The sequence below is a fragment of the Anomalospiza imberbis genome, chromosome Z (genome assembly GCF_031753505.1).
Source record: "Anomalospiza imberbis isolate Cuckoo-Finch-1a 21T00152 chromosome Z, ASM3175350v1, whole genome shotgun sequence".
NCBI lineage: Eukaryota > Metazoa > Chordata > Aves > Passeriformes > Viduidae > Anomalospiza > Anomalospiza imberbis.
Genome location: NC_089721.1, coordinates 46,635,409 through 46,661,614, shown reverse-complemented (window position 1 = coordinate 46,661,614; position 26,206 = coordinate 46,635,409). Strand labels below are relative to the sequence as shown.

At 44.6% G+C, this 26,206-nt stretch overlaps 1 long non-coding RNA gene across 1 annotated transcript in view; it reads right to left on the bottom strand.

The window, feature by feature from the left end:
* The window catches only part of LOC137464397 (uncharacterized), a 36,198-nt gene extending 10,403 nt beyond the window's left edge, over positions 1 to 25,795 (bottom strand). Inside the window, exon 1 of the long non-coding RNA XR_010994215.1 lies at positions 24,985 to 25,795. This is a non-coding gene — a long non-coding RNA (uncharacterized lncRNA). The remainder of the gene's footprint in view (positions 1 to 24,984) is intronic.
* Positions 25,796 to 26,206: the final 411 nt, after the last annotated feature.

The following is a 26,206-nucleotide window of genomic DNA, read 5'->3' as shown; positions in this document are numbered from 1 at the left end:
TGGCATATCTCTTCAATGATACTCTACTCATTTTGCAGATGTTGAGAGACATGAGCAAAACAAATTAATATTTCTAAGCAAAATGCTTCAAACTTGTATACTTTTGACGTGACAGAAATATTTCAAAAATGTACCTCATTTATACTCAAAATTTAGACTTTCCCTTGGAGAATTTATGTTGTGGTTTGGGTTTATTTAGTCAGTAGTTTTATTAATGTTAGTTAGGTTTGTTCCTTGTACTCTCCCATTTTTCCCTCACAATGGTTTGCTCCAGGTTGTTTACCCCGAGAGTTCCCGCCACTTGGATCCCCAGGTACCTGTCACTCTTCTCACCTCTCCCTGTTTTCTGCTTTTTTGGTCCCATCAGTCAGGGTTTGTTCACTCCCCGTGGGTTGTCAGTCCTGTCTCTCGTGTGTCCCCATTGGGCGATACAGGTTCACACCCCTGTCCGCCCACTCCCTATTTAATCTGCTGCCAGCCTTTGTTTCTCTGGCATTTGTCACCGCACCCATCCCGAGAGCACTTCGTTCCTGCCCCGCCTGGGGGAATAAAGACTCTTTGGGCTCACAAACAAGTGTCCTTCTCTCGTCTCTTCATCTCCTCTCAGCGTGTGAAGCTACCACAGCTGCGTAACCCACACCGCAGCACTCGGCACTGCCAGGGTGGCAGGCGCCGTTCCCCTGGAGTGCCCACACATGCGAGGCCACCCGGCCTCACACGGGCAGGGCTGCCCGGTGCATCTCCACTGCTGGAGGTCGTGGCAGGTAGCTGCCGCAAATTAACATGTTTCAGCGTTGTCTATCAGCAGTATTTAGAGCAGGAGTGGTACCTTTCAAATGCAGCATTTGGAAGTCACTACTTGTCATTAAATGTAGCTGTATGTTCAAGATGCTTGTAATAATAATCTTTAATTAAACTGCAGACTGTTAGAGGTTTTCTGTTACGTTTTGAAGTTCTTAATGATTAGTTACATCCAGTCTTTTTATGCCACACTTAAGGTTAAATTAAGTAATTAAAATATACCTACAAGAGAAAGACTATATATTTTAATTTGATTTCTGAATTTCAAGATTCTTTAAAATAATAATGGATGTTTTGATTTGTGGGCACACTAGAATGTGACATACACTTTAAAAAAACAGAAGATTTTTATGAGAATAATCAGTAAGCATGATGCATGTAAATGAGCTGTTTTCTATGTGTGGCTGGCAAAAGTGCTAATTAAATAGTTGGTATTCAAGGCTGTGCTCGTTCATTGTTTAGTGACATACAAATCCAGTGATGTGTGCCAGCAGACATTTTAAGTTGAATGTTCTCCTCTATGAAATGGAGGCACCATGATGAGAAAATTGGTGTAAGCAAAACACTGAAATATGCTTTAGTAATGTTTTAAACATGTAGTGTTACGAGTCTAGTTTTCTAATGAATTTTTAAATTCTTTCCTCTCATGAGGACATTATGAGTTATTACTGATGCATATTAAATCATACACAGGAATAATTTTCTCACTAAATGTATATAAAATGGCTAACTGCTAATCCACCAAATGGGGCTTACTATATCTGGTACAGTAAGTATGCCTTTGCAGATTTTCTTCAATCAGTCTCCTGTATTTCGTTAGCAGCCAGATAAAGGTCTTTTCTGTAGAGGGAAATAATACCTATTGTGTGTACTCTGAGATCTGATGATGCCTGTGATGATTTCTACAGGGTGATTAGAACCCAGTCTAGAATTAAAATTTGCATGAGACTGAAAATAAAGTTCTTTTGCAAGTATAGCTAAATGGACAGCCTAGGCTTTCCACATTTAGCACTGCATACTGACTTGAAAACACACATAACCCATTCTTTTAATTTTGCAATTACTGATGTATCTCTAACACTCCCTGTTAAATCTGTAGTTGCTGAAATCTTTCCATCGCCTCACTTTTCAGTGTAAGTTAAAACTGCTGTTCTTCTCTTACTGTTACATACACTCACCTTTCACTCATATTAACTCTTCCCTTCTTGTCCTTCTTCTAATAGGTATTCTATATATTAGAAAAAATATAATTGATAGCAAGTTCTCTATAAGAATGGCACCATTATTGTAATGCTATTAACCCAAAACAAACTCCTTACAGTAAATGAAAGAAACTTGGTTCTCTCTCTCTTTTTTATTTTTGATATCTAGAACATTTTTTGACCTGGTGCAAAAAAAGTGCTGTTTAAAAATAAATGTATGTTTTTCCCTACACTTATTTTGAATTAGTCTTGATAAATAATTAAGTAATTCATAATATATTATGTATATCCATGCAAGATGCACTGGTTTTATGAATTTCAGAGGTGTTTTGACTACAATTATAGTAATTGATTTATCAGTAAAAAATTTACATAATCACACTTCCAATCCAGTCGACTGGAGAGATACCAGAAGGACATACAGGAATGTGCATAATGACTCTGGGCTTTAGATTAACTTAACAATATAATGCTGTGCAGAATGTTATAATATATTACATAGCTGTATATTATGAATAATTTTTAAAATATGAAAGCAAATAATCACTTTCTTGTCTCACTTTTATTTTAAGCAAAAGACAATATTTGCACACAGACTAGGAATTAAATTGTTCTGTAAGAAATAAACTATTATTCCTACAAAACTAGAAGAAATTAAATTAAAATATAATTTACATTATCATCCTAGAATCTGTCTCCAACTATTGTGGGAAATGTCAATTTAATTACAGTATCATTAAATGGTTACTTGCTTTTTTGTAGTTTAGTCTATCTCATTAATCATCGGGGTAAATGACAATGCAGGGAAGAAATTGAACTTTTGAATACTGTCAATACTCACAGTCTGGGAACAGAGGTGCAGAGGTGATTCACTTCTGGTAACTACGTTATGGATCTGTATTATGGAACTGTGTTAACTATGAATATTCCCTCAGCACATGAAGCCACAGAACCAGAGAAGCACAAAACTAACTAAGCTGGAAAATACCTTTAGAAGACAAATGAGGTAGAGTGTAAGGATACAATGGAACATAGTAAACTCATTTCATGATTATGCAAGTGCTGATACAGATAGTAGGTTTCCAGATTCAAAGTTATGAGTTTGCATATGCCAAATGCCTGTGTATATAAGAGGATCTGCATAGTGTCACTGTTGAGGCAGGACAGGAACAAAAGAACTTCAAAATCAGAAGGCGAGAAGCAAACTCCTTTATTTCAAATGCACTGCTCTATTTATAGAGAACATTGTGCAGACTAATTTAATTGGTCTTAAAGTAAAAACAGCTCACACGATTGGTGTGCTCTGAATGACACATCGTGGCAGAACATATCTATAAACAATGTGAACAACAAGAGAGATAGAGAATTATTTACATTCCTTTCCAGTTATCTCCCAGGCCCAGCCTGGTTAGAAACCTCTCTTTTTCTCTCTGACTGAACTGAGAATATCCATAGCATAGCTGTTATATGAGCCCAGCCATATGAGAATTATGGGAATTTAGAGGAAGACATGAATTTAATATTCATAAATTTCCCAGCAATATATTTATGTCCACTGGTAGAGATAGTACTCAGCTGAAGTAGAATCTCTACAATGTATACTTACACCAATTACAGCCATAGAGAAGTGGTCTATTTTGAAACAATTTTCTAATACGAAAAATAAGTGAAGAATTATCTCTGGCTCTGTTTCAGCCTGTACCACCACCAGCCTGTACTTTCCTACACACCTAGAGTGAATTCTGAGATACTACAACAGCAATTGCTTTCTGTGACAGAAAATAGCTAAAGAGAGTAATTCATATATATACTGCATATGTGCGATACCATCCTTTCTGTGCAGGTTTTCTGTTACTGACTCCAGCTTTCTCATACAAGGTTATTGTAGGTTAGATGCCAACTACATTAAACCAGGACTGTTATTCTGATGATAATTATATTACTTTATTACACCCTAAAATCTTGTTTCTTAAAGACAGTATTCTACATGACAATGATACTGGAGTATTTTTTATGTTAATGTCCCTTTCAGTCAACTGATATTATTAACAGAGTAATATTTTTTAAAAATCACAGTTAAATAACTATTATATGCCCCTTTTCATTGACACAGGGTTTATTCTGAAGGAAAAATGATCCCATTCAGATTATACAGGTTCTTTTTCAAAAGGTAAAATGCTGCTCCTGTTTGTGTCACAGATAGACTTACCAAGTTTTGACCAAAAGCACAGAATATTAATTTTTCCCAACAAACTATTCTAAGACTCTGAAGAAGACAAACTGCTGACTATCTCACATATTCATTTACTTATAAAGTTCATTTTTACCTGGCTTCTACTTTCCCCATGCTGAGGTACAAACTGGAGGTAAAAAGGCTAAGTAGAAGGTGATTCCTTATCACAGTTCCCTGTGCACTAGCAGTTTCCTTACTATTGGGGTTCCTAATATTCCGACAGAGACCTGCCCGGGCTTGCCTTGCTGCTGAGTCCAATGGCGGCAGCTGGGATGTTTCCTCCCCAGTGACACCCTTGGGTTACTCAGAGGCTGCGAGCGATATTCCTCAGTGGAGAGGCTTCAGGCGATGGTGAAGAAAGGAGGCACTTCTGCTAGAGCTTGATCCAGAGTCTATTTCAGCTACAGAGTTGTGGACCTGGTGGCAGCTCCAACAGAAGGCGCGGCCACGTGGCTGGATTGTCCTTTTAACCCGGGGGTAAGGGGAGGGGCAGGGACAGGTAGCCACCAACCAGGTGAGGGGGAGGGGTGCCAGGGGAGAAGGGGCACTTAGGTCTACCAATAGCCACAGGGGGCAGGGGGTATCTTTCAAAAAACTTCCAATCACTCGACCCCCTGGACCCCCTGTCTCACAGCCAGGGCTCATGGGGGTTGGGGCGGGGGGAAAGGGTTACCTTTGGGAGGGAGGAGACACACCGCAACATCTCCCCCTTTGTTTTGTTTTAAAATGAAGAGGACTGGGTTTGGGGGGCGGAAGGCTCGCCGAACCATGGCTGGTAAGTAGGGTCCTCTTCCTCAGGAGCATCAGTGTTAACTGAGCCTTCTGGGTTCTCCATTGGGGCTCTGGGGGCTTCTAGGTGGTAGACTTCAGGAGGGGAATATGAGCTTGGAATCAACTTATAAAACATGCGCTTGATTAACCCAAAAGCTATGCTAACAACTACAATAACAATAACTAGAACAGATAGTACAGAAAACAGTTTTCAGTATAGATCCCAACCAGCCCGAGAGTCCCCAGCCCTTGAACAGTCCACTCAGCCAGTCGTCTGTTTCTCTCTTGATGTCATTCACCATGGTTTTCATCTTGTCGATTGTGGTATGGACATTCTCTGCTTTCGATGACAAGTTGAGGCAGCAAAGTCCTTCAAACTCTTCACAGCGATGGTTGTGCAGGAGGAGCAGATAGTCTATGGCTGCCCTGTTTTGAAGGGTGGCTTTCCTGGTAATTTCCTCGTCTGATAGGAGGTCACTCAGGGCAGTAGAAGTGAGGTTTGCCTGTTTTGCAACCCAACATTCCAATCGGCCTAATTCTCCCATGCTTTTTGCTGCCAAGATCCACGGCAGAAGGACTGTAATTGCGGTGGCCTTAAACCTTGACCAGTGAACAATTTCTGAATTACAGTCTGGGTCTAATTGTCTTAGGTCTCTTTTTTGGATAGCCAATTTATGGGTATTGTTTTTTATTTGCCAATGCATTAGATTGGTTCGGTTTGGGGTGAACAGGCTCAGCTTGCCAAAGGTGCACGGACCTCCGAGCAGACGAGGAGCAGACTCGGTCTCATGGTGCCTCGACACTGCACACCAACAGCGGGATCTAAACTGGTAAAAGGCAACTTAAGACAGAAAAAATTATTACAAACTGTTCCTGATAGGAAGTGTAGATGGAATTTCTTCCAGGGACCACGCGCGGTGTTTCCTTCTCCAGGCAGCGTTAGCCACCTGGGGCACTTCTGCAGAATCCCCTGAGACTTTGGGGACATAGGGCCTTACCCATTTAGATGGAACCCACTTTAAACCAGAGTGGGTGGACACGCAGGCATATCCACGTCCCCATGTCACTAATTTGTAAGGTCCCACTGTCTGCCAAGTCTCAGGGTCCTTTACTAGAACTGGAGGCTTTTCTTTCACTGACATCTGACTGTTCCCCCCAAAGTGGCGTAAAATTGGTGGATTCAGGTTGCCAAAGGAACAGTTCAGAAAATTAATGGTGAAAAGCGCTCTGGACAACCGGATGTGGGGTGGTTCGATTTTTAGCACCTGATTTTGCTGGTCCAGGACTCTTTTGATATCACGGTGAGTCCTTTCTACCACAGCTTGACCTGTAGGGGAGTAGGGGATGCCTTTTTTGTGCTCTACTCCCCATTGTTGCAGGAAACTCCCAAATTCCTTGGATTTGTAAGTGGGCCCGTTATCAGTTTTCAGCTCTTTGGGGATGCCCATGAAGGAGAAAGCCTGTAGGAGGTGCTTTATTGCATCAGAGGATGATTCTCCCATGTGGGCAGAGGCATAGACTGCTCCAGAAAAGGTATCTACACTGACATGAACATATTTCTGCCGTCCAAAGGATGGTATGTGTGTTACATCGGTTTGCCACAGCTCACAACTGTTCAATCCCCTCGGGTTTGCTCCCGCACTTATCGTAGGGAGTGCATGTTGCTGGCAATGGGGGCAGGTGGCTACAATTGCTCTGGCCTGTTCTCGAGTGATGTGAAACTGACAAACCAGGCCAGGTGCATTTTGGTGGAAGAGCTGGTGGCTGAGTTTTGCCTGCTCAAAAACATTTGGGAGAGGGGCCATCTCTGCAGGCGCAGCAAGGGCATCTGCCCTCCTGTTGCCTTCAGCGAGAAAACCTGGCAAATTGGTGTGTGACCTGATGTGCATTACATAAAATGGTTGCTCTCGGTGGGAGACTAACTTTACAAGTTTTGAGAGCAACTCGAAAAGTGCGATGTTAGGCACTTCTCGCAGTACTGCTTGATCTGCCCTGGATACTACTCCTGCCACGTAGGCAGAGTCTGTAATCAAATTGAATGGTTCTGAGAACCTTTCAAAGGCCCTGACAACTGCAGCCAATTCAGCAATTTGAGGTGAACCTTCCACCTCAGCAATGTCTGACTCCCACTCTTGAGTTTTGGGATTCATCCAAGTCACAACAGACTTATGGGACTTTCCAGACGCGTCTGTAAAGACAGTTAGAGCCTTCTTTAAAGGTCTCCTACTTTGAACACTTCCCAGTTTTAGACTGAATTGTGCCTGTTCCTCAAAAAGTTTGTGGGCAGGGCGATGGATAGAGATTTGTCCTGAGTAGGAATCCAGGGCAAACTGCAGCACTTCATTTTCCCAAAGGAAACCTTCGAACATCGGTTTAGTAATGGGGCCTGATTTTATCTCAATTGGAATGTGAATGCACCCAAAGTCACATCCTGCCAGCTCCCTGATCCGGGTCCTAGCTTTCCGGATCAGTTCCGCTACCAGCTCCGGGGGCTGTGTCATTCTTTTGGACCTTTGGTGACTGAGGAAAATCCACTCTATGATTAAGAGAGGGTCCCTCCGGTCTTGGCCCTTTTTAGGTGTTTCTCCTGCCTTTGGTGTTTGTTTCTGCTCCCACTGGAAAATGATCCCATGGAGATGTGGCAACTTACCTAGGATGATAAATTGGAATGGCAGCTCAGGCTGACATCGGTGGGCCTTTCTTGTGGACATTATTGTCTGAACCTTTTCTAGAGCTTTCTGTGCCTCTGGGGTAAGAGCCCGAGGAGACCCTGAGTCCTCTTCCCCTTCTAATAAATCGAAAATGGGGCCGAGGTCATCGTTAGTCAGACCTAGCCAGGGCCTTACCCAATTCAAAGACCCACACAATTTTTGGACATCTGCATATGTCTCGATCTTTGTTTTGATTTCTAATTTTTGAGGAACAATGGTCCTCTTTCCAATTTCCAAGCCCAAATACTTCCAAGGTGGCATCCTTTGAATTTTCTTTTCCTGGAGCTCGAACCCTGCAACAACCAATGCATTGATCGTTAGGTCAAGCGCGTGGGTGAGTAGATCATCATTGGGGGCACACACAAGGATATCATCCATGTAATGATAGATGATGGCCTTTTCTGCGGCTGCACGCACTGGGGACAGAAAGGAAGCAACATACCACTGACAGATCGTTGGAGAGACCTTTAGTCCTTGAGGAAGAACTTTCCAATGGTACCTTTTCTGTGGGTCTCCTTTGTTGGTGGAGGGGACAGTGAATGCAAAACGCGGTGCATCGTCAGGGTGCAGGGGAATTTGGAAAAAACAATCTTTTATATCAATGACAGCCAAATTCCAATTTTGGAGGAGCATCGCCGGGGATGGCATACCAGATTGGAGAGAGCCCATATCTTCAATGACATTATTAATTTCTTGGAGGTCATGGAGGAGCCGCCACCTCCTTTTGTCAGCCTTTTGGATGACAAACACTGGAGAGTTCCACGGAGACTCGGTCTCCACAATGTGGCCCTTTTTCAGCTGCTCTTCCACTAGTTCATTCAGCGCCTTAAGTTTTTGTTTACTGAGCGGCCACTGTCCTACCCAGACTGGTGTATCTGTCTTCCATTTAATTTTTCGGATAGGGCGCTCCTCAGTGACCGCTGCCCAAAAATCCTGTGGAGAGTCTGGAATGTCAATTGTGACTCCCCACTGGGCCATCAGGTCTCTCCCCAATAAGGGTTCTGGATAGTCTAAAACAAATGGACGTATATTTGCCAATTGTCCGTTTGGCCCCTCAATTTGGACGATGCTCTTGGATTGTCTCGCCAATTGCAAGCCCCCTAAACCTTGAACGTGACCAGCCACGTTTTGCAAAGCCCAGTGTGACGGCCAATCCTGTGCTGGGATCACCGTGCAGTTTGCACCCGTGTCTAAGAGCATTTCAATGCGTTTAGACTCCCCACCCCCTCTGACATTACACCAGATTTTGGGTTTGTCCCTCCCGACAGCCTGGACCTGAGCGACTGTGGGCCCTTGTTTTCCAGTGCTTTCAGGTAGACTTGGCACTGGGATAGCTTGTGCTATGATTTGTCCTTTGGGGAGAAACAGGGGTGGGTGGAAACAGTGCAGCCAGAGAACGAATTGCCCAGGATCTGATGTTATCATCCCTGGAGCAATTTCGATGTCTTGTGGTGTGTGTTTGGTGTCCCCAACGATGATGTACTTACAGCGAATTTCGTGCCAGGTACCCTGCTGTTGTGGGTTCACGGAGACAAAATGCCAGTCAGTGTCTTTCAGGTGGAGCGGTTCCGTCAGCTGCAACCTGAAAGGCTCATTTACAGAAGTTGTGGTTAGAATGGGTTTGCCTAAGTCATAGCAAAGGTTGTTTGCTGTCACGTTTGGTGGTGGACCAGCAGAAGTGGTCTTTGAAGCACCTGCTTCGCTTAGAGAAATTGAGACGTCACCGCGCGCTTGGTGTTTCCCACCTCCCTCATTCCCTTGGCCTGCTCTTTTTGTGTCTGCACGCCTGGCAGGCCGGCGCTCCCCCCTCAGTTTTTTTTGTTGTTGTTGACCCTCTGGGAGAGCTTGTAGTTCTCTTTCCCTGCTATTTACAAATTCATCAAACTGTCTTTTCAGGGGACACTGGTGAGCCCAGTGCCCAAGGTTCCTACAAAGCATGCATGGCTTTGTAGGGTCCACCGTTGCTGGTCTTCGCTGCTGCCCAGTGTGTCGCTGTGCTGATGGAACGGGTGCAGGGCTGGCAACAGCGACTCTCTGTGGTGGTCTTGGCAGCGGCTTTGGTCTGGTGTCCTCAGCAACACTCATCAGAGGCACTTTCCTGCTACAGACTAGAAGCATATTGTTTAGAGTAGGAGGCGGGTCTAGAGGTAAGCTTAAAATTGCAGTTCGACATTGTTCATTAGCATTTGCCAATGCCATTTCCTCCAAAACTTCTTCCCTCGCATTCTCTTTCCTAACTTGGACTTCAATCGCTCTGGTCAATCTTTCTACAAATTTTGAGAAAGGCTCTGATGGTAGCTGTTTGATCTTACTATAAGGCTCTAGAGGCCCATCAAGTTGAAGAGTAAAGAAGGCCTTTTCAGCTGCTTCTTTGACTCTCTCAAGGACTTCTACAGGGATTGTTGCAGCTTGGACTGGGGCCAAAGACCATTGACCCTCACCAGAGAGATGCTCAATGGTAATTGGGAGACCATTGACATCTTTTGCCGTTTTAGGATCAGCATGCAAGGCTGGGAGAGCCTCTTTCAGCAATTGTTTCCATGTGATTTCCCATAATTTGAATTCTGTAGTGGTCATGAGACATGCAAAAAGCTGTTTTAAATCATACGGGACCACTACAGCTCTGCTTAATTCAGCATTTAAAAGGCCACGGAAGGATGGGCTGTGTGAGCTGTATTGGTTATGAATTTTGCAAATTTCTTTTATTATTTGTTGGGCAAAATTTCTCCAATTAGCAGTTGTGGCTCCTCCCGCTTGCCCTGCTTGCTGATATGTCACAGGAGCAAGTGAGAAAAGGGGACCCTGTATTGGGTCTGCGGTTCCGTGTTCCCTATGGTTTGAATTGCAAGCATTGGGATCACCTGTAGGGGTACAGGGACAAGCAGTGGGCGAGTTCCCACCGTGGGAACCCGGGGAGGGGGCGGGGACGCTGTGGGAGCAGTGGGCGGGGACGCCTGGTGACATCCCGTCAGTAGACGCCCCCTGGGGAGGGTATGGGGGCGGCGCTGAGGGAGTGACAGAAAGGGTGGGGGGAGGGAAGGTATCACGAGGATTAGCAGGGGTGATGGGTAAGAGAGGATTTTTGGGATGCCAAGGGGGATCATGGGAAGGAGAAGACCAGGTGGGAGATATTGCCATGTGGCATCCGCCATTTTGTGGGCTCTCTGGTGACTGGGAGCCATCTTTGAAATCACTGCTCTCTGAAAAACCAACACGTGCTCGGGGTTTCTGAGCTGGGGAGACAAGGGTTGGGGGAGAATTCCACTCGGTCTGGCCAGAACCTCGTGGACAGGGGGTCTCGGACATTTTAAAGTGCTCAGGGAGACCAGCTTCCTGGGCGTGAGCAGATTCTGTTCCCTTTAAAATACGAAGTTTTGGGGTACAGGGTTGGGAATTGGGGTGAGAGGGAATAGGGAGAGCAGAGGCACAGTCGTTGCTGTTTGGCTTTTCCTTCACTTCCCTTTGTTTGGGCAGAGCAGATCGAATTTGCAAACTCCAAAACACAAATTGAGCAGTAGAAGTATTTCCAGATTTTCCAATTTTTACCAATTCGCGTCCAACAGTGTCCCAGAACTGGGTGCTGCGGACATCCTCGGGTGAGACTTGTGGGAAGTGGAGAAAAAGCCATCTTATAAACTGCTTCAATTTTCCCTTAGAAAACGACACATTTCCACCAGCTAAAATTCCTAAAATCTCATAATAAACTCCTTTTTGTGTAGTACTAAGTTTGGACCCCATCTTAGATGTTACAAGCACTATACAAACCCCACTGACCTAAAACAAAGCCAAAATCGCAACCGAATTCCAAAAACCGCAGTCAGGAAGCGAACACCCCCGTGGCTTTCAGCCCTGCACAAAGCAGCAGCTCCTGCGAGCTTTAAAGTGCCGCCGGCAGCTCCTGCTGACTCCCGCGCGCCACGTGGCTGAGCCGCGCCGCCCGCGCGCACCGAGGAAGCGAAAGCCGCGGTCGCGCTGGCGGGTGCCGCTGCCGCGCGGACCCCCCGCGCTCCCGCCCCGCCGAAACTCGCACCGAGAGAGGCACGGGCGGAGCCCGCCGCTCCTCCCGGCCGCGTCAGCAAAGCTTCCCGCGGCTTTTAAAAACGGCAAAGCCGCGCCGTAAACCTGCCCTAATAAGGGCGAAAAAGACGGGATCCCTCCGCAGGGATTTCCCTTTGAGCTTCCCACCCCCCCGTGGAGTGGAAATACCTACCCAGATCTTTGCGAAGGCTCCTTGGTCTGTCGGGGTTTTCTCTTCACCTGAACAGGACCTCCCCGGGGCTGGAGAAGCTACCCTGTCCTCCTCTGAGAAGTTGGCTCACCAGAAAGGAGCTTTTCTTCTCCGAGGTGCAAAACGTTCAGGAGACTTTTTTAATCCAAGTCTGTGCTGGAGAGCTACGTCCAAAGCCCTGCCAGTGAACGCCAAGCTGCCAGAAACTCTCTCGGTGGTCTTGCGAAGCTCAGATGGGTCTCCGTCTGGTTGCAGGGCCGAGTTTCTGCCCCACGAGTGGGCGCCAAATATTGGGGTTCCCAGTATTCCGACAGAGACCTGCCCGGGCTTGCCTTGCTGCTGAGTCCAATGGCGGCAGCTGGGATGTTTCCTCCCCAGTGACACCCTTGGGTTACTCAGAGGCTGCGAGCGATATTCCTCAGTGGAGAGGCTTCAGGCGATGGTGAAGAAAGGAGGCACTTCTGCTAGAGCTTGATCCAGAGTCTATTTCAGCTACAGAGTTGTGGACCTGGCGGCAGCTCCAACAGAAGGGCCGGCCACGTGGCTGGATTGTCCTTTTAACCCGGGGGTAAGGGGAGGGGCAGGGACAGGTAGCCACCAACCAGGTGAGGGGGAGGGGTGCCAGGGGAGAAGGGGCACTTAGGTCTACCAATAGCCACAGGGGGCAGGGGGTATCTTTCAAATCTGCCAATCACTCGACCCCCTGGACCCCCTGTCTCACAGCCAGGGCTCATGGGGGTTGGGGCGGGGCGAGAGGGTTACCTTTGGGAGGGAGGAGACACACCGCAACACCTTACCTTATTTATTGCTCCCTTCTGCAACCTTGCTCACCCACCTTATGGTACCATCAAAACCATAATAGTAATTAAGCAAAGAAGATCTGGGTTCTTATCAGAAACTACACTTCGGCACAGATATTTAAACAATCAGTGTTGAGGAGGAGCGAATACCCATTCACTATTACTCATGGTGTGAATCTTGGGCCTGTCCTGGGCAGTTCCAGGAGCTGGATGTCAATGACCTAATAGTGCTGTGACTTACAAAAAGTTAAAATATCCATGCACGACGTCATTAACTGGCTTTAGCAACTACTTAAGATCTGGATAAGACCTGGACCTTTTTTTTTTTTTTAATCTCCCTTGTCGGAGGAGCACACCGGCTCGGCAGATCTGTCGCAATAATACTTCATTTACTGGGCAGCGGGGGAAAGAAGGTGCTGGCTGCCTCCAGAGGCGGCCCCTCGGTGAGCAGCGCTAATTAGAGGTTACCGTTTACAACAATTAATGGCAGTAATGCAGCCCCGCGGCCGGAGAAAGGGCAGGAGCGATGAGGCCGGACGAGGGGGTACCGGCTGGGTACTAGTGGGAAGAAGAGAGGCACGGAGCCACGCGCCGCCGTATCCCATCCCATGCGCGCCGCCACCGGTCACCTGGGAAACTCCAATCAGAGCTGTCACCGAGCAGCGGGAACGGAGCCCGGCGACTGGACCGCGGCATCCCCTCAGCTGGGCTGAGGCTGCGGAAGCTGGGGATGCTCTTCAGCAGCACCGCTGCGGATCTGGGTTGGTGGCTTGGGCTTCGAACCAGCAGGATCTGCTTGGGGAGCCGTGGAAGGAAGTGCAGACTGGCAGAGAATCCAAGGACCAAGCGCAACCTCTTCGTTTGCCAGGGGAATTTCCATCCCCTCTCCTATCCCTTCCCTACCTCTGCAAGCATGAATTAGCATTACTTGTACGGAGTTATGGGGAAAATGGCTCTTTGAACGTTAGATTTTAAGACACAGGCTGAACATTCCCTTTCCACTGCATTACTGCATACATCCCTAAAATCAGGCTGTACAGCTTGGTGTCAGACTCAGTCCTGCAAAGTGGATGACACAAGTTCATCCATGTCAGAATCTGACAGGATCACACCAGCTTTACACCATGAGCTATGGATGTATATGTATATATACTCAAATGTATGTCTATAATTATATGTTTATACACCAGTGAGAGCTTCAGGAAGAACAAAACAAGTTACTATTGGCAAGCAAGAGCACAGTCAAAGAGCTTCTTTCTCCTCTCCCACTCCCAGAAAGGGCGATAAGAAATGCCCTAATATTTACCTCATGCACTTGCTGTTTGAGAGAAAATCTAATCGTCAAAGTCTGACATTTTCTTTCTTCTAAATTAAAATAATGAAGGATGTAAGGGGTAATAAATGTGCTTAGTCCAGGGTGAGCAATCTCTGGAAGTTGTGTATGCTTTAAAAATTTTAATGGCCTTTTTTAATAGTGTCCCTGTGGGACAGCTATGCACATATACCCCTCCTAGCCAAAAGAAGTCAGAAAACTATTTTAAATTCACACGGGAAGGGAGGGATCTGGCTAACAGGCAGTGTGTCCTTGGCTTCTCTACAAAACAAAATATTTCACAACACCAATTTTAATTGAAACAAAAAAAATTAATCTACCCTATGCTATTGCCTATTAATGGCAACTTCAGGAAAGTGGAGGTGTGGACGTGAATATATCCATTCATACAAAAAACACTTCTTTGGTAGGTGAAAGGAATTCACTCCTCCAACAGCTGCCAGCTTTTTTACAGCAGGCCAGGGACTGGTGAAGGACTGGCTTCCCTTTAAACCTCCCCATCACCTGCCTGTGTTGTCCTGCTTCTGCTCCAGATCCAGATGGCCCCAGCTGCCCCTCATTCACGACTGGTTGCATGAGCAAGTCAGAAAATAATTTATCTAGCACCAATACCTGCCATGTTACCCCACCAGTCCTCTGCCTGCCCCATGCACCAGCATTCCCAGTGTCCAAGGCTGCAGCAATGGAACTGCTGAGAAATTCAGCGAGTCGAGCTGCCAAAGAGATGTGTTACTCAGCGCAAGGGTAGTTGCTCATCATTTCAAGGTTTTTATGCCATGAACTGTACTCTGCTTTATGAAATGCAGACAGAATCGTGGTCACTTAGGTTTGAAACACAGACATTCTAACAAAGCACATGCAACTAACTCTTCACCATGCCTTTGAACCATTTACATAGTTTTCACTGTGCATGAATTCTAAGCAGAGGCCTGACCTAAACAGCACTCATAACAGAAACCATTATAAAGTGAAGGTAAAAAGCCAGTAGTTAAAAATTGAGAGAACTGAAAACTGTCCTTCTGTTACCTGAACTGAGATGCCCTGGTGGATTTTCTCCAGCACCTGAAGAAATACATTTCTCATTGCTTTGCTTGTGTCATTTCTGCTAAACATTAAAGAAGAAATCGTCTGCTAGACTCATAAAAAGTGATCTGTGTACTGTAAATTACATCTACTAATATTTTATCAGTCCTAAGCTGGAGGGTTAAAATAGTTGCTGAATATAAGTTCGTTTGCACAATTTATTTTTAAAATTTCGTAAGAATAAGTTTGGTTGCTTGAAACTTTCAGGAAATGATTATTCAGCTCTGTGTGCTGAAGTAATTTTAAGAAAATTGAAGTGTTTGTCTGGCTGAAATAACTTGTAAATTAACTCATTTTTTTCCTCTGCCTTCTTTTGTTGTATTTCATCCATTGTAGGCACTAGCAATGATATTAGTTCAAGTGTGGGAAAATATTATAATTGAGATCTGGTAAGTTATTTGCAGACTTCAAGTTTTTCTTTACACTGTGCTGACATTTAGTACAGCCCCGTTGGGGAAAACAATGCTGCCATTCATAGCTCTAGACGTAGATTTCAATCGACTTAAGCGGGCATAATGAAACTTGGTCATTCACCAGTTACCCATATTGTGTTCTCAAATTTTCTCTCAGCAAAAGTATAATGACTCAGTATTGTGCGGTTGCAGAGACAAGGACTCAGAACAAGAGACACCAGTTTTGTCTGACGGTGTGAGAAAGTCGTCAAGGGATCTTTTCTTCCAGATAGTGTTAAATTCAGCTGCCTTTTTAACATTGGCCTTGCACAGCAATCTGCTGTTCTCTTTTCACAAGGAATAAGCCCCAATCCCTGCTAGTTAACATGCATACTCACACAACCTGCAACTACCTTCCAACTGTTTTACAATGCATTGGTATGCTAAATAAACTTGATCCGGTCTCCTCCAGTGCTAGAACTGGCTTGGAGAGAAATTCCCACTTATAGTTCAACTTTTTGGGTTTGGGTTTGGTTTCACTTTCCGCAACATAAAGATTTTCTTTGATAGAGTGACTTTTTTTTCCACACAGGCTTTGAGGAAACAACAAGTAACAGGTAGATAATCCTAGGGAAGGATTACCTTTCCTAGTTACTTGCTACATGAGCCTGTTAAAGCATAAAAATGAGGGTCTGCTATCACATTTCCACATGCTCTTTTTCCCCAAGTCAGAAGTTTACTGTGTAGAAGAAAAGATGCAGAGAAATGGTTCTCTGCTCCTGAAGAAGTGAAAGAGTAAGAACAGTAATAGCAATAATGGCCAATCATATTTTATTGATTGATAGTCACGTGACATTATTAAGGTACAAAACCATTTAAGATGACAATGGCAAATTACGCGATTATAATGCTGCTGTTTTTCTCTGATGTTTTCTTTCACAAATTTACACCGAAGACCAAGATGCAAGCAACAGCTTAAGTAAATTAACTCCATTCATGCCTAAGTAAACAAGGAGTTTCCCCAGAAAACAGCTTATCGCCTTAATTGAAGCTCGTTGAGAAACGAGACCACGCACTTTGTCATGTAAACTTTAATTGTAGTAGACAATGGCTCTAGGTAAATAGCACCCCTAGACAAACAGTTAAATGAGAAGCGGGCACTCTGCGGTGAAAGCCCGGTGGCTCAAACACGTTTCCGATGTAAATAAACACAGCTCGGCGCTGGGCGCTGCAGCAGAATAACTTGGCACACGTAGCGCAGACAAAACGGAGGTTTAACCTCTAAAGAGCCTAGCTGGGGTTCCGGCCGCCACTGCCGGCGGCCACTGGGAGGACCCTCCGGCCGAAACTAAGGTTATTTTAACAGCTACAGAGAGAATGGGATAATATTTGAGGCAAAATTCTTTGGTTTAGCTACACAGTATTCCCGCTGCTTCCAGAACACGCTGGCTGGCTCCTCGTTCCATCCTTCTCACAGTGCAGTGTGTGGCATGAAGGTAAATATTCCCATTATAATTATTCCCAATGTTTTTATAAGCAGTTCAACAACAAAGTGAAAATACAAAATAAAATTAAATCGTTATAAAAAGTGGCGCGCAAAGGTTTTGCCCCAGACGGATGGAGACTGCAAACCCACATTCCCTTATCGCTGATCTTATTTTAATCTGTCGTGGAGAACGTTCGGTTACTGACTCAGTATCACATTCCAGCGTGCCTCTGGACAAACCTTTAGTTCAAGTCCAAAGAAAATATGCTATCCTGGGCAATAAATCCTCCTCAGTTTCACTGCGAGAGGTGCCTAAGCCGCCGCAATTATAAAGATAATATTTGTTAAAAACGCAGGACTGTTTGCACCCCGACACGCCTGCCCTGACCTTCCCTTCCTCCATCGGGATCAAAACCCGCGTCCCCCCGCGACTTCCGCTGTAGAAGGGTGCAAGCTCCGCCCGGGCGCAAGTTCCACCCTTCTCCCGCGGAGGGCACGGCAGGGGAAGCGGGCGTGTTCTGCAGCCCCGTCCCTTTGTCCAGCATTTCTGGGATGGCAGTGGGTGGGAAATGCTCTCCCGGGTGCCGGCGGTGGGCTCCCCCAGCCCCGGCCCCGGCCCCCGCCGGGCTGTCTGTCACCGACCGCCGGGGCACGGCGCTGCCATTTGCCCCGAGCGTGGGAATGGGCGCACCCAGCCGTTCACATCTCCTGCACGTCTTTTAACGGAATCAATTAAGCAAGACAGACCCTCCGCTTCTCCACCTCCTCCCCTCCCCCCGCCCCCCTTCCTCTCCGTATTTTTTCAGGTCTGTACGTCCTAATTATTTCGGTATGGGATACCAGAGCTGTTTCCAGGATAGACCTGATCATCCTTAAACAAAAAGAGAGGAGGCGCACACGTGGGTTTTGGAGTAAACGTCACTTTCATTTCCAATGCTAGGTGCAGAGTAAGGCATAGAACATTTTTTCACACTTTGACGGGGGGAGGCGATCTCGTCTCCATCATGTCTTTCTGCTTCAGTAGCTTCCTCAAGGAAACCCTCTCGAAACAAAGAAGCATCTATGCTCGCGTTTTGAATAGAGGAATAAAAACCAGCAATTACTTTTTTTCCTCCATCTTTGTGCAACTCCGCCGAGTTCTAAGTAGATATAAATTATTAAGCTTGCCTGCATTCGGTGTAAACTTTTTCTGAAAGTCTGCTTTCACATGATTTGAAATTAACCTCAATGTTTTTTCTCAGATGCACACAGGTTTTGGGTTGGTTTGTTGCATTTGGTTTTTTTTTTCCCTCAGTTCAGTAGTCAGTTCTGTATCTTCATCATCACCAACTACCGCCTTTATTTTTAAGGCCATTTCATTGCAATGAATCACTTTGAAAAATGAAACTCAGCATTAGGTTTCTAATAGAAAAAAAATGATATCCTCTTAGTCCGGTTTAACGTTGACTGTTCTGGGTTTCCCTTTATTTATTTATTCAACAACAGTAGTTGCACATACACTGATTACCATCAGTACCATGTTCTCTCTGCAGCGGGTGAATGTCCATTCTGTTCCATGCGACAACTCCATATTTTGGAATAAGTATGCCATTTAACTTCCTCCAGTCTCACCTTCAGCTGTAAAAATGTTAGATTCAATTAAGTATTCCTGACCCCTTTCGATTTTTACTCTCTCTCGCAGCAGTCTTTCATTTTCACACGCTGTACGATGATCTTGAAGGAGTTTTTACTTTCGGTTATCTAGCTTTATGAAGACCAAAACACTCATACAGCTAGATAACCAAAGATAACAACTCGCTTCCCTCAGAGCTTTTTTTCCTTTTTTTTCGTCATTGCTACAATCCATATTCTTTCTGGCAAAAGTATTGTTTCCTCCATGAGCACTAGTGCGCCTTTAAAATACCATCCTTTTATGTAAGTATTATGTATGTATGTGCAGCTACATAACAATCCCTTGCCTTCAAAGTTTATTCCGAACTTTTTGATTCAGCCAATAATTTCCGGCAGGGGTAGCCAACAATTCGTCTGTTAATACCAGAAAATAAAACCAGCCATTAAGTTGCGTAAGCTGCGTTAAGAGAGAGGAGCATCCATTCCTTTACAGGCCCCTATTTGCATTGTAAATCGCTTCGTTTTCACGAAAGACTCCTTAGCGTCTATAAAGATGAAAAGCCTTCGGCAATTTCCAGAGCAGTGTAAGGAGGAACAAGAAGGTGGGGAAAATCCACTTCAGTAGGAAGTAACAATATGATTCGAGGATGAGGCTCCCGATCCCCTCAGATTGTGCACGGCATAGAGCTCTTTGTCAAATGGTGGCAGCTTGATTGCAAATATCTTGCCTGGGTGTGTATTTTAGAGGGGGGAGATTCGCTCTTTCTCAGAGCTCCTAAAGCTGGGGAGAAGAAGACGGCGGTCTTGCCGGCTGCTGCTGCCCCCGGTCTGAAAGAAGGAGAAAAGGGCCATCATTGGAGGGCTTTCAGTGCCAAAATGCGGGCCAGCCCGGCAAGGTCAGAGGTCCTGGACCGCAGGAGACCAAGGTAATGATGATGTCATGAGAAACCTCGAGTACGCATATGCATGAGCCACCAGCGGCCGGCGCCGGGACCGAGTCCGGTCTCGCCTCCAGCATCGTCGCCTCCGCCGCCCTGGCGCGGGGTATCCACCCGCCGCCGTTACCTTCATCCTCCTCTGCAGCGCAGCTCGCTCTAACATCCAGAGGCCGGGAGAGAGGACTCTCTCCACCGGGACGGGAAGCAGCCTGTCCGACCCCAGGGAGCGCTGCTGCGCTTCTCTTAGGGCAGCCCCCGCTGGTGAGGAGGGATGCCGCGACGGGGAGCGGAACCTTGGGCTTAGAAGCTGGGAGGGGGGCTGTGCTACGCAATGAGTCGATGTGTAATTACATTGACAATTTGCCCTGTCGTTGTGTGTCTATGAGGGTTTTTTTTGTTTGTTTTTTTTTTGGGGTTTTTTTTTTTGGTTTTTTGTGGTTTTGGTTTGGTTTTTTTTTTTTTTTTTTTTTTTTTTGGTTGTTTAGTTGCTTTGGGGAGACAAGGGGTGTGCATTTCTATTTATTTTTACTCCGCATCTCTGTCGTGCTTCGCGCCCATCGTGATTCAGGTATTTACAGCGGGACGGTCCTGCGAGGCGTTCCCTGTCTGTGCCTGTCTGTGCGAGAACCTGCGAGCAGCAGGCTCAGCATATTCTGTAGCCTCTATAGCCTCTCTCTGCTCTTCTTCCCACACCGCCTCCCTCCCAGCCTGTGTATGTTTCTGTGTCTGTGTTAGAAGGCAGCAAAGGTGAACATTGCAGCAATATTTACTAAGACCATGCATTATCTGACGAAACTCCTTAATAAAAACGTTTATTTTTAAACGATTTATCGTTTATTTTCATTGACCTCGTACTAAGAGAAAAAAACTGCATGCTGGTGTTACTTATGGAACCGACAGAGGAAAGTCTTGATGCGTTAGGTAGAGTTGTAGGATTTAAGTTTCTCAGCTCCTCCTCCTACCCCACCCCAGCCCCCTGCTAAAAGAACATTGTACTTTGAATTATATAACAATATAATTTGTACAGAATTTTCTCAAGTGCAAATATTAAATGTCTCTCGAGTATATGTGATAAAATGAACCTTCTCACTGTGATCTACCATGTTTACTGTTGAAATTAATAAATGCATTTTAACAGCTCTTGTGTGCTGTGTTCAGTATAAGATACACATCAAAAATTCATCACAGACTATAGACTGCTCAGAACTCCTAAAGGAATACTAGGTTAAAATTCATACTTCTACTCTTCTAAGCTACAAAATAAAACCTGTGTCCAAGTACATTCACAGTCTATACGCCACACAACATTTAAGTGCATTTGTTTGTAAATTAACCTGCACTTACATACATTGCTATTTTTAGGTCGATTTTTTTTTTTTTAATTTAAGGGGTTAAACTGAAGTTGTTGATACTCTGTATCGGCTACAGAGCTTGCTTGTATGATAAAGCTTATGTCCCCTTGTGTGTACACAGGGGAGCCATAGGTACGTGTGTCAGTCTAGGTGCATGTGTTTATGTGTTTGTGTGAAAATATATAGGCAGGTGTATGTGGTTACACTATAAAACAACTGTATCACCAAGCCCATTTTTATTGCAAATACGTAAACATGAAAATGGGGACATAATCCCTTTTGTAAGACACGGCCCGAAATTAAAACTGCCACCAAATAGTAGCACACAGACGTTGGTAATCTACTAACTGCTAAATCTGAATCCTGCAGGGACATTACCAATATACTTGTGTTTTCAGATTCTAAGACTTTGAAGCTGAACACTTCTATTTTAAACAGGTATTATATATCCTGGTATGGACTGGTTTTTGCCACCAGGAAAAAAAAAAAAAAAAACCACTGTTTTTTTAGTGGGATACATAAGGCCTACTTGTGGCAGTGTTCTTTGAGGAAAATTTAGAACCTGGCACAAAATGGTTAGAATTTTTATCGCGCTGCATTATGTCTTACTGAGCTGCTTCATTACCTCTTGAACTGTTCAGGCACAACAGGGGCAACTGAATCAGATATCTGATGCAACCAGAGGCACGTGATCACTTTGATTATTATGCAAAGTTCTAACGAGTTTATATGAGTTTTTCTGAGTTGGCAGATAGGCAAAAGATACTTTTTGTGCTGATAACTAGGGGCAGTATTGTTGGTGATCAAGCATGTGTTGCACAGGACAGGCTTGTGAGTTTATGCATTAAATTCTTTCATTCAGAGACATGAAATTACAAGTGATCCTCATGTATGTGTGTGTGTGTGTGTGCATCTATGCTTATATACAAGTGCATATGTACATATGTGTATATATAATCCATATTAACACAGATGCATACATACATGTTAAATGCATGCATGTCACCAACTGTGACACCATCAGACTTAAATGCAAGGTATGTTACAGTAAATTGGCATTTTTTCAAAGAGACAAAATATATCTCTAAAACACCAAGCTTTCTTTTCACAGCCTCACTTATGAACTAACTTGGGAAGTAATTGCAATACACCTGATGTATTTTGTTGATTAATCATTGGAGCCTAAGCACATCAGAAGAGGCAATGTGATGGTTATGACCCAGCTTTTCATTAGCCTTATTACCAACTACATTTTTTAGCTCTCAGACATCAAGGACCTCAACATCATCGTGAGTTGTTTAACTATTTGCTTATTCTGAATACAAAAATATATTCAGCAGTTGTAAAGCACTTTTCTAAAACTGGACTGTTGCCTAGCATGTCGAAAGTTAAGCAAAGCACAGTTGTGAAAAGCAGCTGTTAACACTGCCCACTCTCTTCCAGTTGACATAATTGTATAAAACTTATTCCAAAGTCACTGTAGAAATACCTGCCTATTAGAAGTTATGGAATACAAATCACTTTTTCCTTCTAGCTCTCCAGCAAATTCCTGCTGATGGCCTTTAGATTGCCATGCTTGTTTTCTAATCTTTTTATAGGTCTCCAGATGGCTGTGATGTAAATAAGAAATATCCTGTATGGATTTCTTAAGAGCAAACCATCTCTATTGACTTTAAAAAGGAATGCTTATGATTCTCTTAACTATTGCAATCAGACCCGCATCCTATCTCCAGCAACACCACCTTCTTTGGGAAGACACACAGGAACCCCACTTAAGCTGCTGTGACATAAGAAGGGTGTAGTGTTGCAGAAATTCTGTTTTTGCACTAAATTACAACAAAATTCATGTAGAGGTAAGCATTGCCACATGCCAGTACAGTCCAAGCCATTTTTCCCTGCAGAGCAGTATCCCTTTTCTCCCATCCAGGTAAGTCATTCAAGTGCCTCACCTTCAAACGAAGGTGGCTTATCATTTCTTTTGTGGCCACAATTTCATTTTACAGGCAACTGAAGGTTATACTTCTCTTACATTAAACATAGAGTATGCAAAAGGGTATCTACTACAAATCCAAATTCTACTACAAATCCAAATTCAGAAATAAGAAAAGACAGAGTATCAAGAATTCAAAGTCACAGAAAAAAAAAAATCAAACCCTCAAACAGTCGGTGATTAAACGTGGAAACCCTGTTCTGTTAAAGGACATGCATTCTGTTGGTAATGTATATAATATCATCTGACTTTTATTAAACAAACAAACAAAAATTACTATTTCTTGTTACAACTGTCACTACCTGTGGTCTGTCTGCATTGTTTAAATCTGAAAAATAGCCCCATAAAAAGCAAAGTATATCTTGTTCCAGAAATACATATGAATAGATAAATCTATGTGATTAGAAGGTGCTGAGTATATTAACTTTTGGGATTGTTAGATACATCACTAAAATGCTTGACCCTAGATTGAAGGTGGAAAAAACTGGCCACATTTCCTGCAGATGATTTAAGATGACACAAAACAAATATAAGGAATATACTCCTGTATCCGCAGGGTTAAAGAGGGTAATCAATATTTACCGGAAATATTACGAATAATAGAATATGTGTATTTTTAACTGCATTGTTATTTCTGGAGAATTACACTTAAAAATAAAAGGCTAAAAATATTATTTGGGGCTGCTGAACAGAAGGGGTGAAAACTATAGAGGCAGATCTGGGATGGAAACTGTATAGGCAGATCTGGAATTTTTGTACTATTAAGCTGTCAGTTACTTAATAAAGGTTGGAGGCTCCACCTAGCCTTGAGCTCAAAGATGCAAGATATATTATTCCAGCCTTTTCCCACCCGATTTCCCACATGTTCCTGACAGATGATGTCCTGAAAACATAATTAATAGGAAGGTAAAGTCTCTATTTACAGCTCTGCAAGCTTATCAAGGGCCGCGGGGGTAAATAAATACAATGTAAGTTGCTGGTTTTCGTTGCATTATGTCGATCACAACAGCCTCAGATAAAAATTATTATTGTTGTTGTCGTTGTAGCTGTTGTAGTTGTTGTTGTCGTTGTAGCTGTTGTTGTTGTTGTTGTTGTTATTTCCCAGGCAGCAATACTGTTCGTAGATGTTGCGATGAGGCAGTTTCACCCGTTCAACGGACACGAGTGGACGGCGGTTGTTGAAGGAAAACATTGTTTTGGTGGAAAAGATAGAAGGATGCTGAGGGTCACGCCCGGGCCAGGGTGAGTGGCCGGGTCGCTCTCCACTAGCCCTCCCGCAACTCCACTCACTGGAACTGTCCTGTCCCCGACACTCTATTTCCAGGTGCGTTCCTGTGCTAAGCGGAGCCATTTTGGCAGGGATGGATTTTGGAGAACCCGAGAAGTGATGGTCGCTTGCTCTGAGTGACCCACTACGTGGGAGGCAGCGGATGGCTGCGAGCAATCCTTTGCACCGTGACCAGCTGCAAGATATGACTCCGACTTATCTTCTTTCCTCTCCCCCTTTTTTTTTTTTTTTTTTTTTTTTTTTTTTTTTCCTTGTATTCCTCCTCCCCGTCCCCCACCTCCCCCCCCCCCACTTCCATTTTGTGGGGTTTTTGTTTGTTTGTTCGTGTGGTTTGTTAACTGCTATTTTTCAGCTCTGTTAGTGTTTGTCCTTGTGCCTGCACACCTTCCGAGGGCAACCAGGCACTGCAAAAAAAATCCCTGAGAAACTACAGCTTAGCATTCGCTGGCAGTCTGATAGATAATTAACATTTCCCGCACTAAATACAGCCCCACGACCAAGAGGTTTAGCATCAGACACACAAAAACGGCTCACCGGCATAAGCCGCTATGTCCAGTCATAAACCCTTGTTAATCAAATGTCCCTTGCCCGGAGCGAGAGAAGGCAGCCAGATCTATGCCGAGCGACCCGCTCCGGCTACCCGGGAAGAGCCGGCCTCATCACCAGCTCACAGGCACCCTGGAAATCTTCATCTGTCGGGGTTTCAGCATCCAAATTTTGCAGGTAATTCAGGACACACACATACACAAACACTGCAGTACTTACATATCTTCGCCTTTATCACGGGATGATTTTATCCCACCTGTAGAGGGTGAGTTGAGACTCTGGTGGCAAACAAAGATTCCCACAGCCAAGCTCCCTAGGAGCAGAAAGAGCTCTTTCGGGTCTCCAGAAATTCAAGTGTTTCCCCTCTCCATCCCTATTTAAAAGTATCTCTTAGATCCACGGTGTTGTTCTTGCTCCAATGACTCTAAAATAGTTTAAAATCTTCCATCCATGAAAACGGGAGAGAAATGGAGAAAGTTGGCTTGGGTTTACCATTTTTTTTTCTTTTTCCTCACTGTTTCCTACGCCCTGGAGTACAAAGTGAACTGCTGTATATGAGGTTCTGCAACTTTTTGCGGGGGTTGGCCAAGGTCTAGTCCAGCCTGTCTGCTGAGGAGGACGTGCTCCGAAATTCAACCAATTTCCCCAACGCTTTGTTGCTGATGAACTGAAGCCCTATTGTTTTTCATCCATTGCCACGGTCTTTTTCAGTTCCTACTATATGTTATGCTTTGCCAGAGATAATGAATTTGCACCAAAATCTCTCATAGCCCCGTTCTGACAGACAGAAAAAATTATAAATGTCTAGGGCAGAGAAGAGCAATGAGTACTTTTTTTCCTAGAGAAGAAGGGAAGCTCGCATTTCTTTGGAAAAAAAAAATGAAGCCAAAGGTCGAGTTTCCTAAGGTGTTTTCCTCCAGTTAACTTCTGAAGAACAGTTTAATCTGAGTCTTGTTTCTGGGAGGCACTGATATTTTGTGCAACTTTTGTCAAAATCAAGCAGCCGGTCAACAGCAGGTAAAAAAAACCCCAACACCCTCCCCGCCTCCCCCCCCCAAAAAACAAAACAAAACAAAACAAAACAAAACAAAACAAAACAAAAACAGGGAAACTCATGGTGTTAACAAAAAACACTCTTCCCATTCCTGTTGTCAGGTGAACTTGTAGCGTGACCTCTCTCGTCTCTGGGGGGAGGATGTACCAAAGTGCTGCCGTTTCCTTCTGCCACCTCTCATCCATCTCTCCGAGTTTGACAACATCATGAAAACACCAATAAAGCCCCACCTAGGTTTTAGGGTACGGGGGCCGACGGGAAAAAGTCTGGGTTATCGCCGGAACAGGAGGTCTGCAATAAGGGAGGGGTGGAGGGAAAGATGGAGGAGGGATAGAGGGAGGTACGAAAGGCGAGGGGATGGCAGGACGGCTCGTCCCTGCTCTAGCC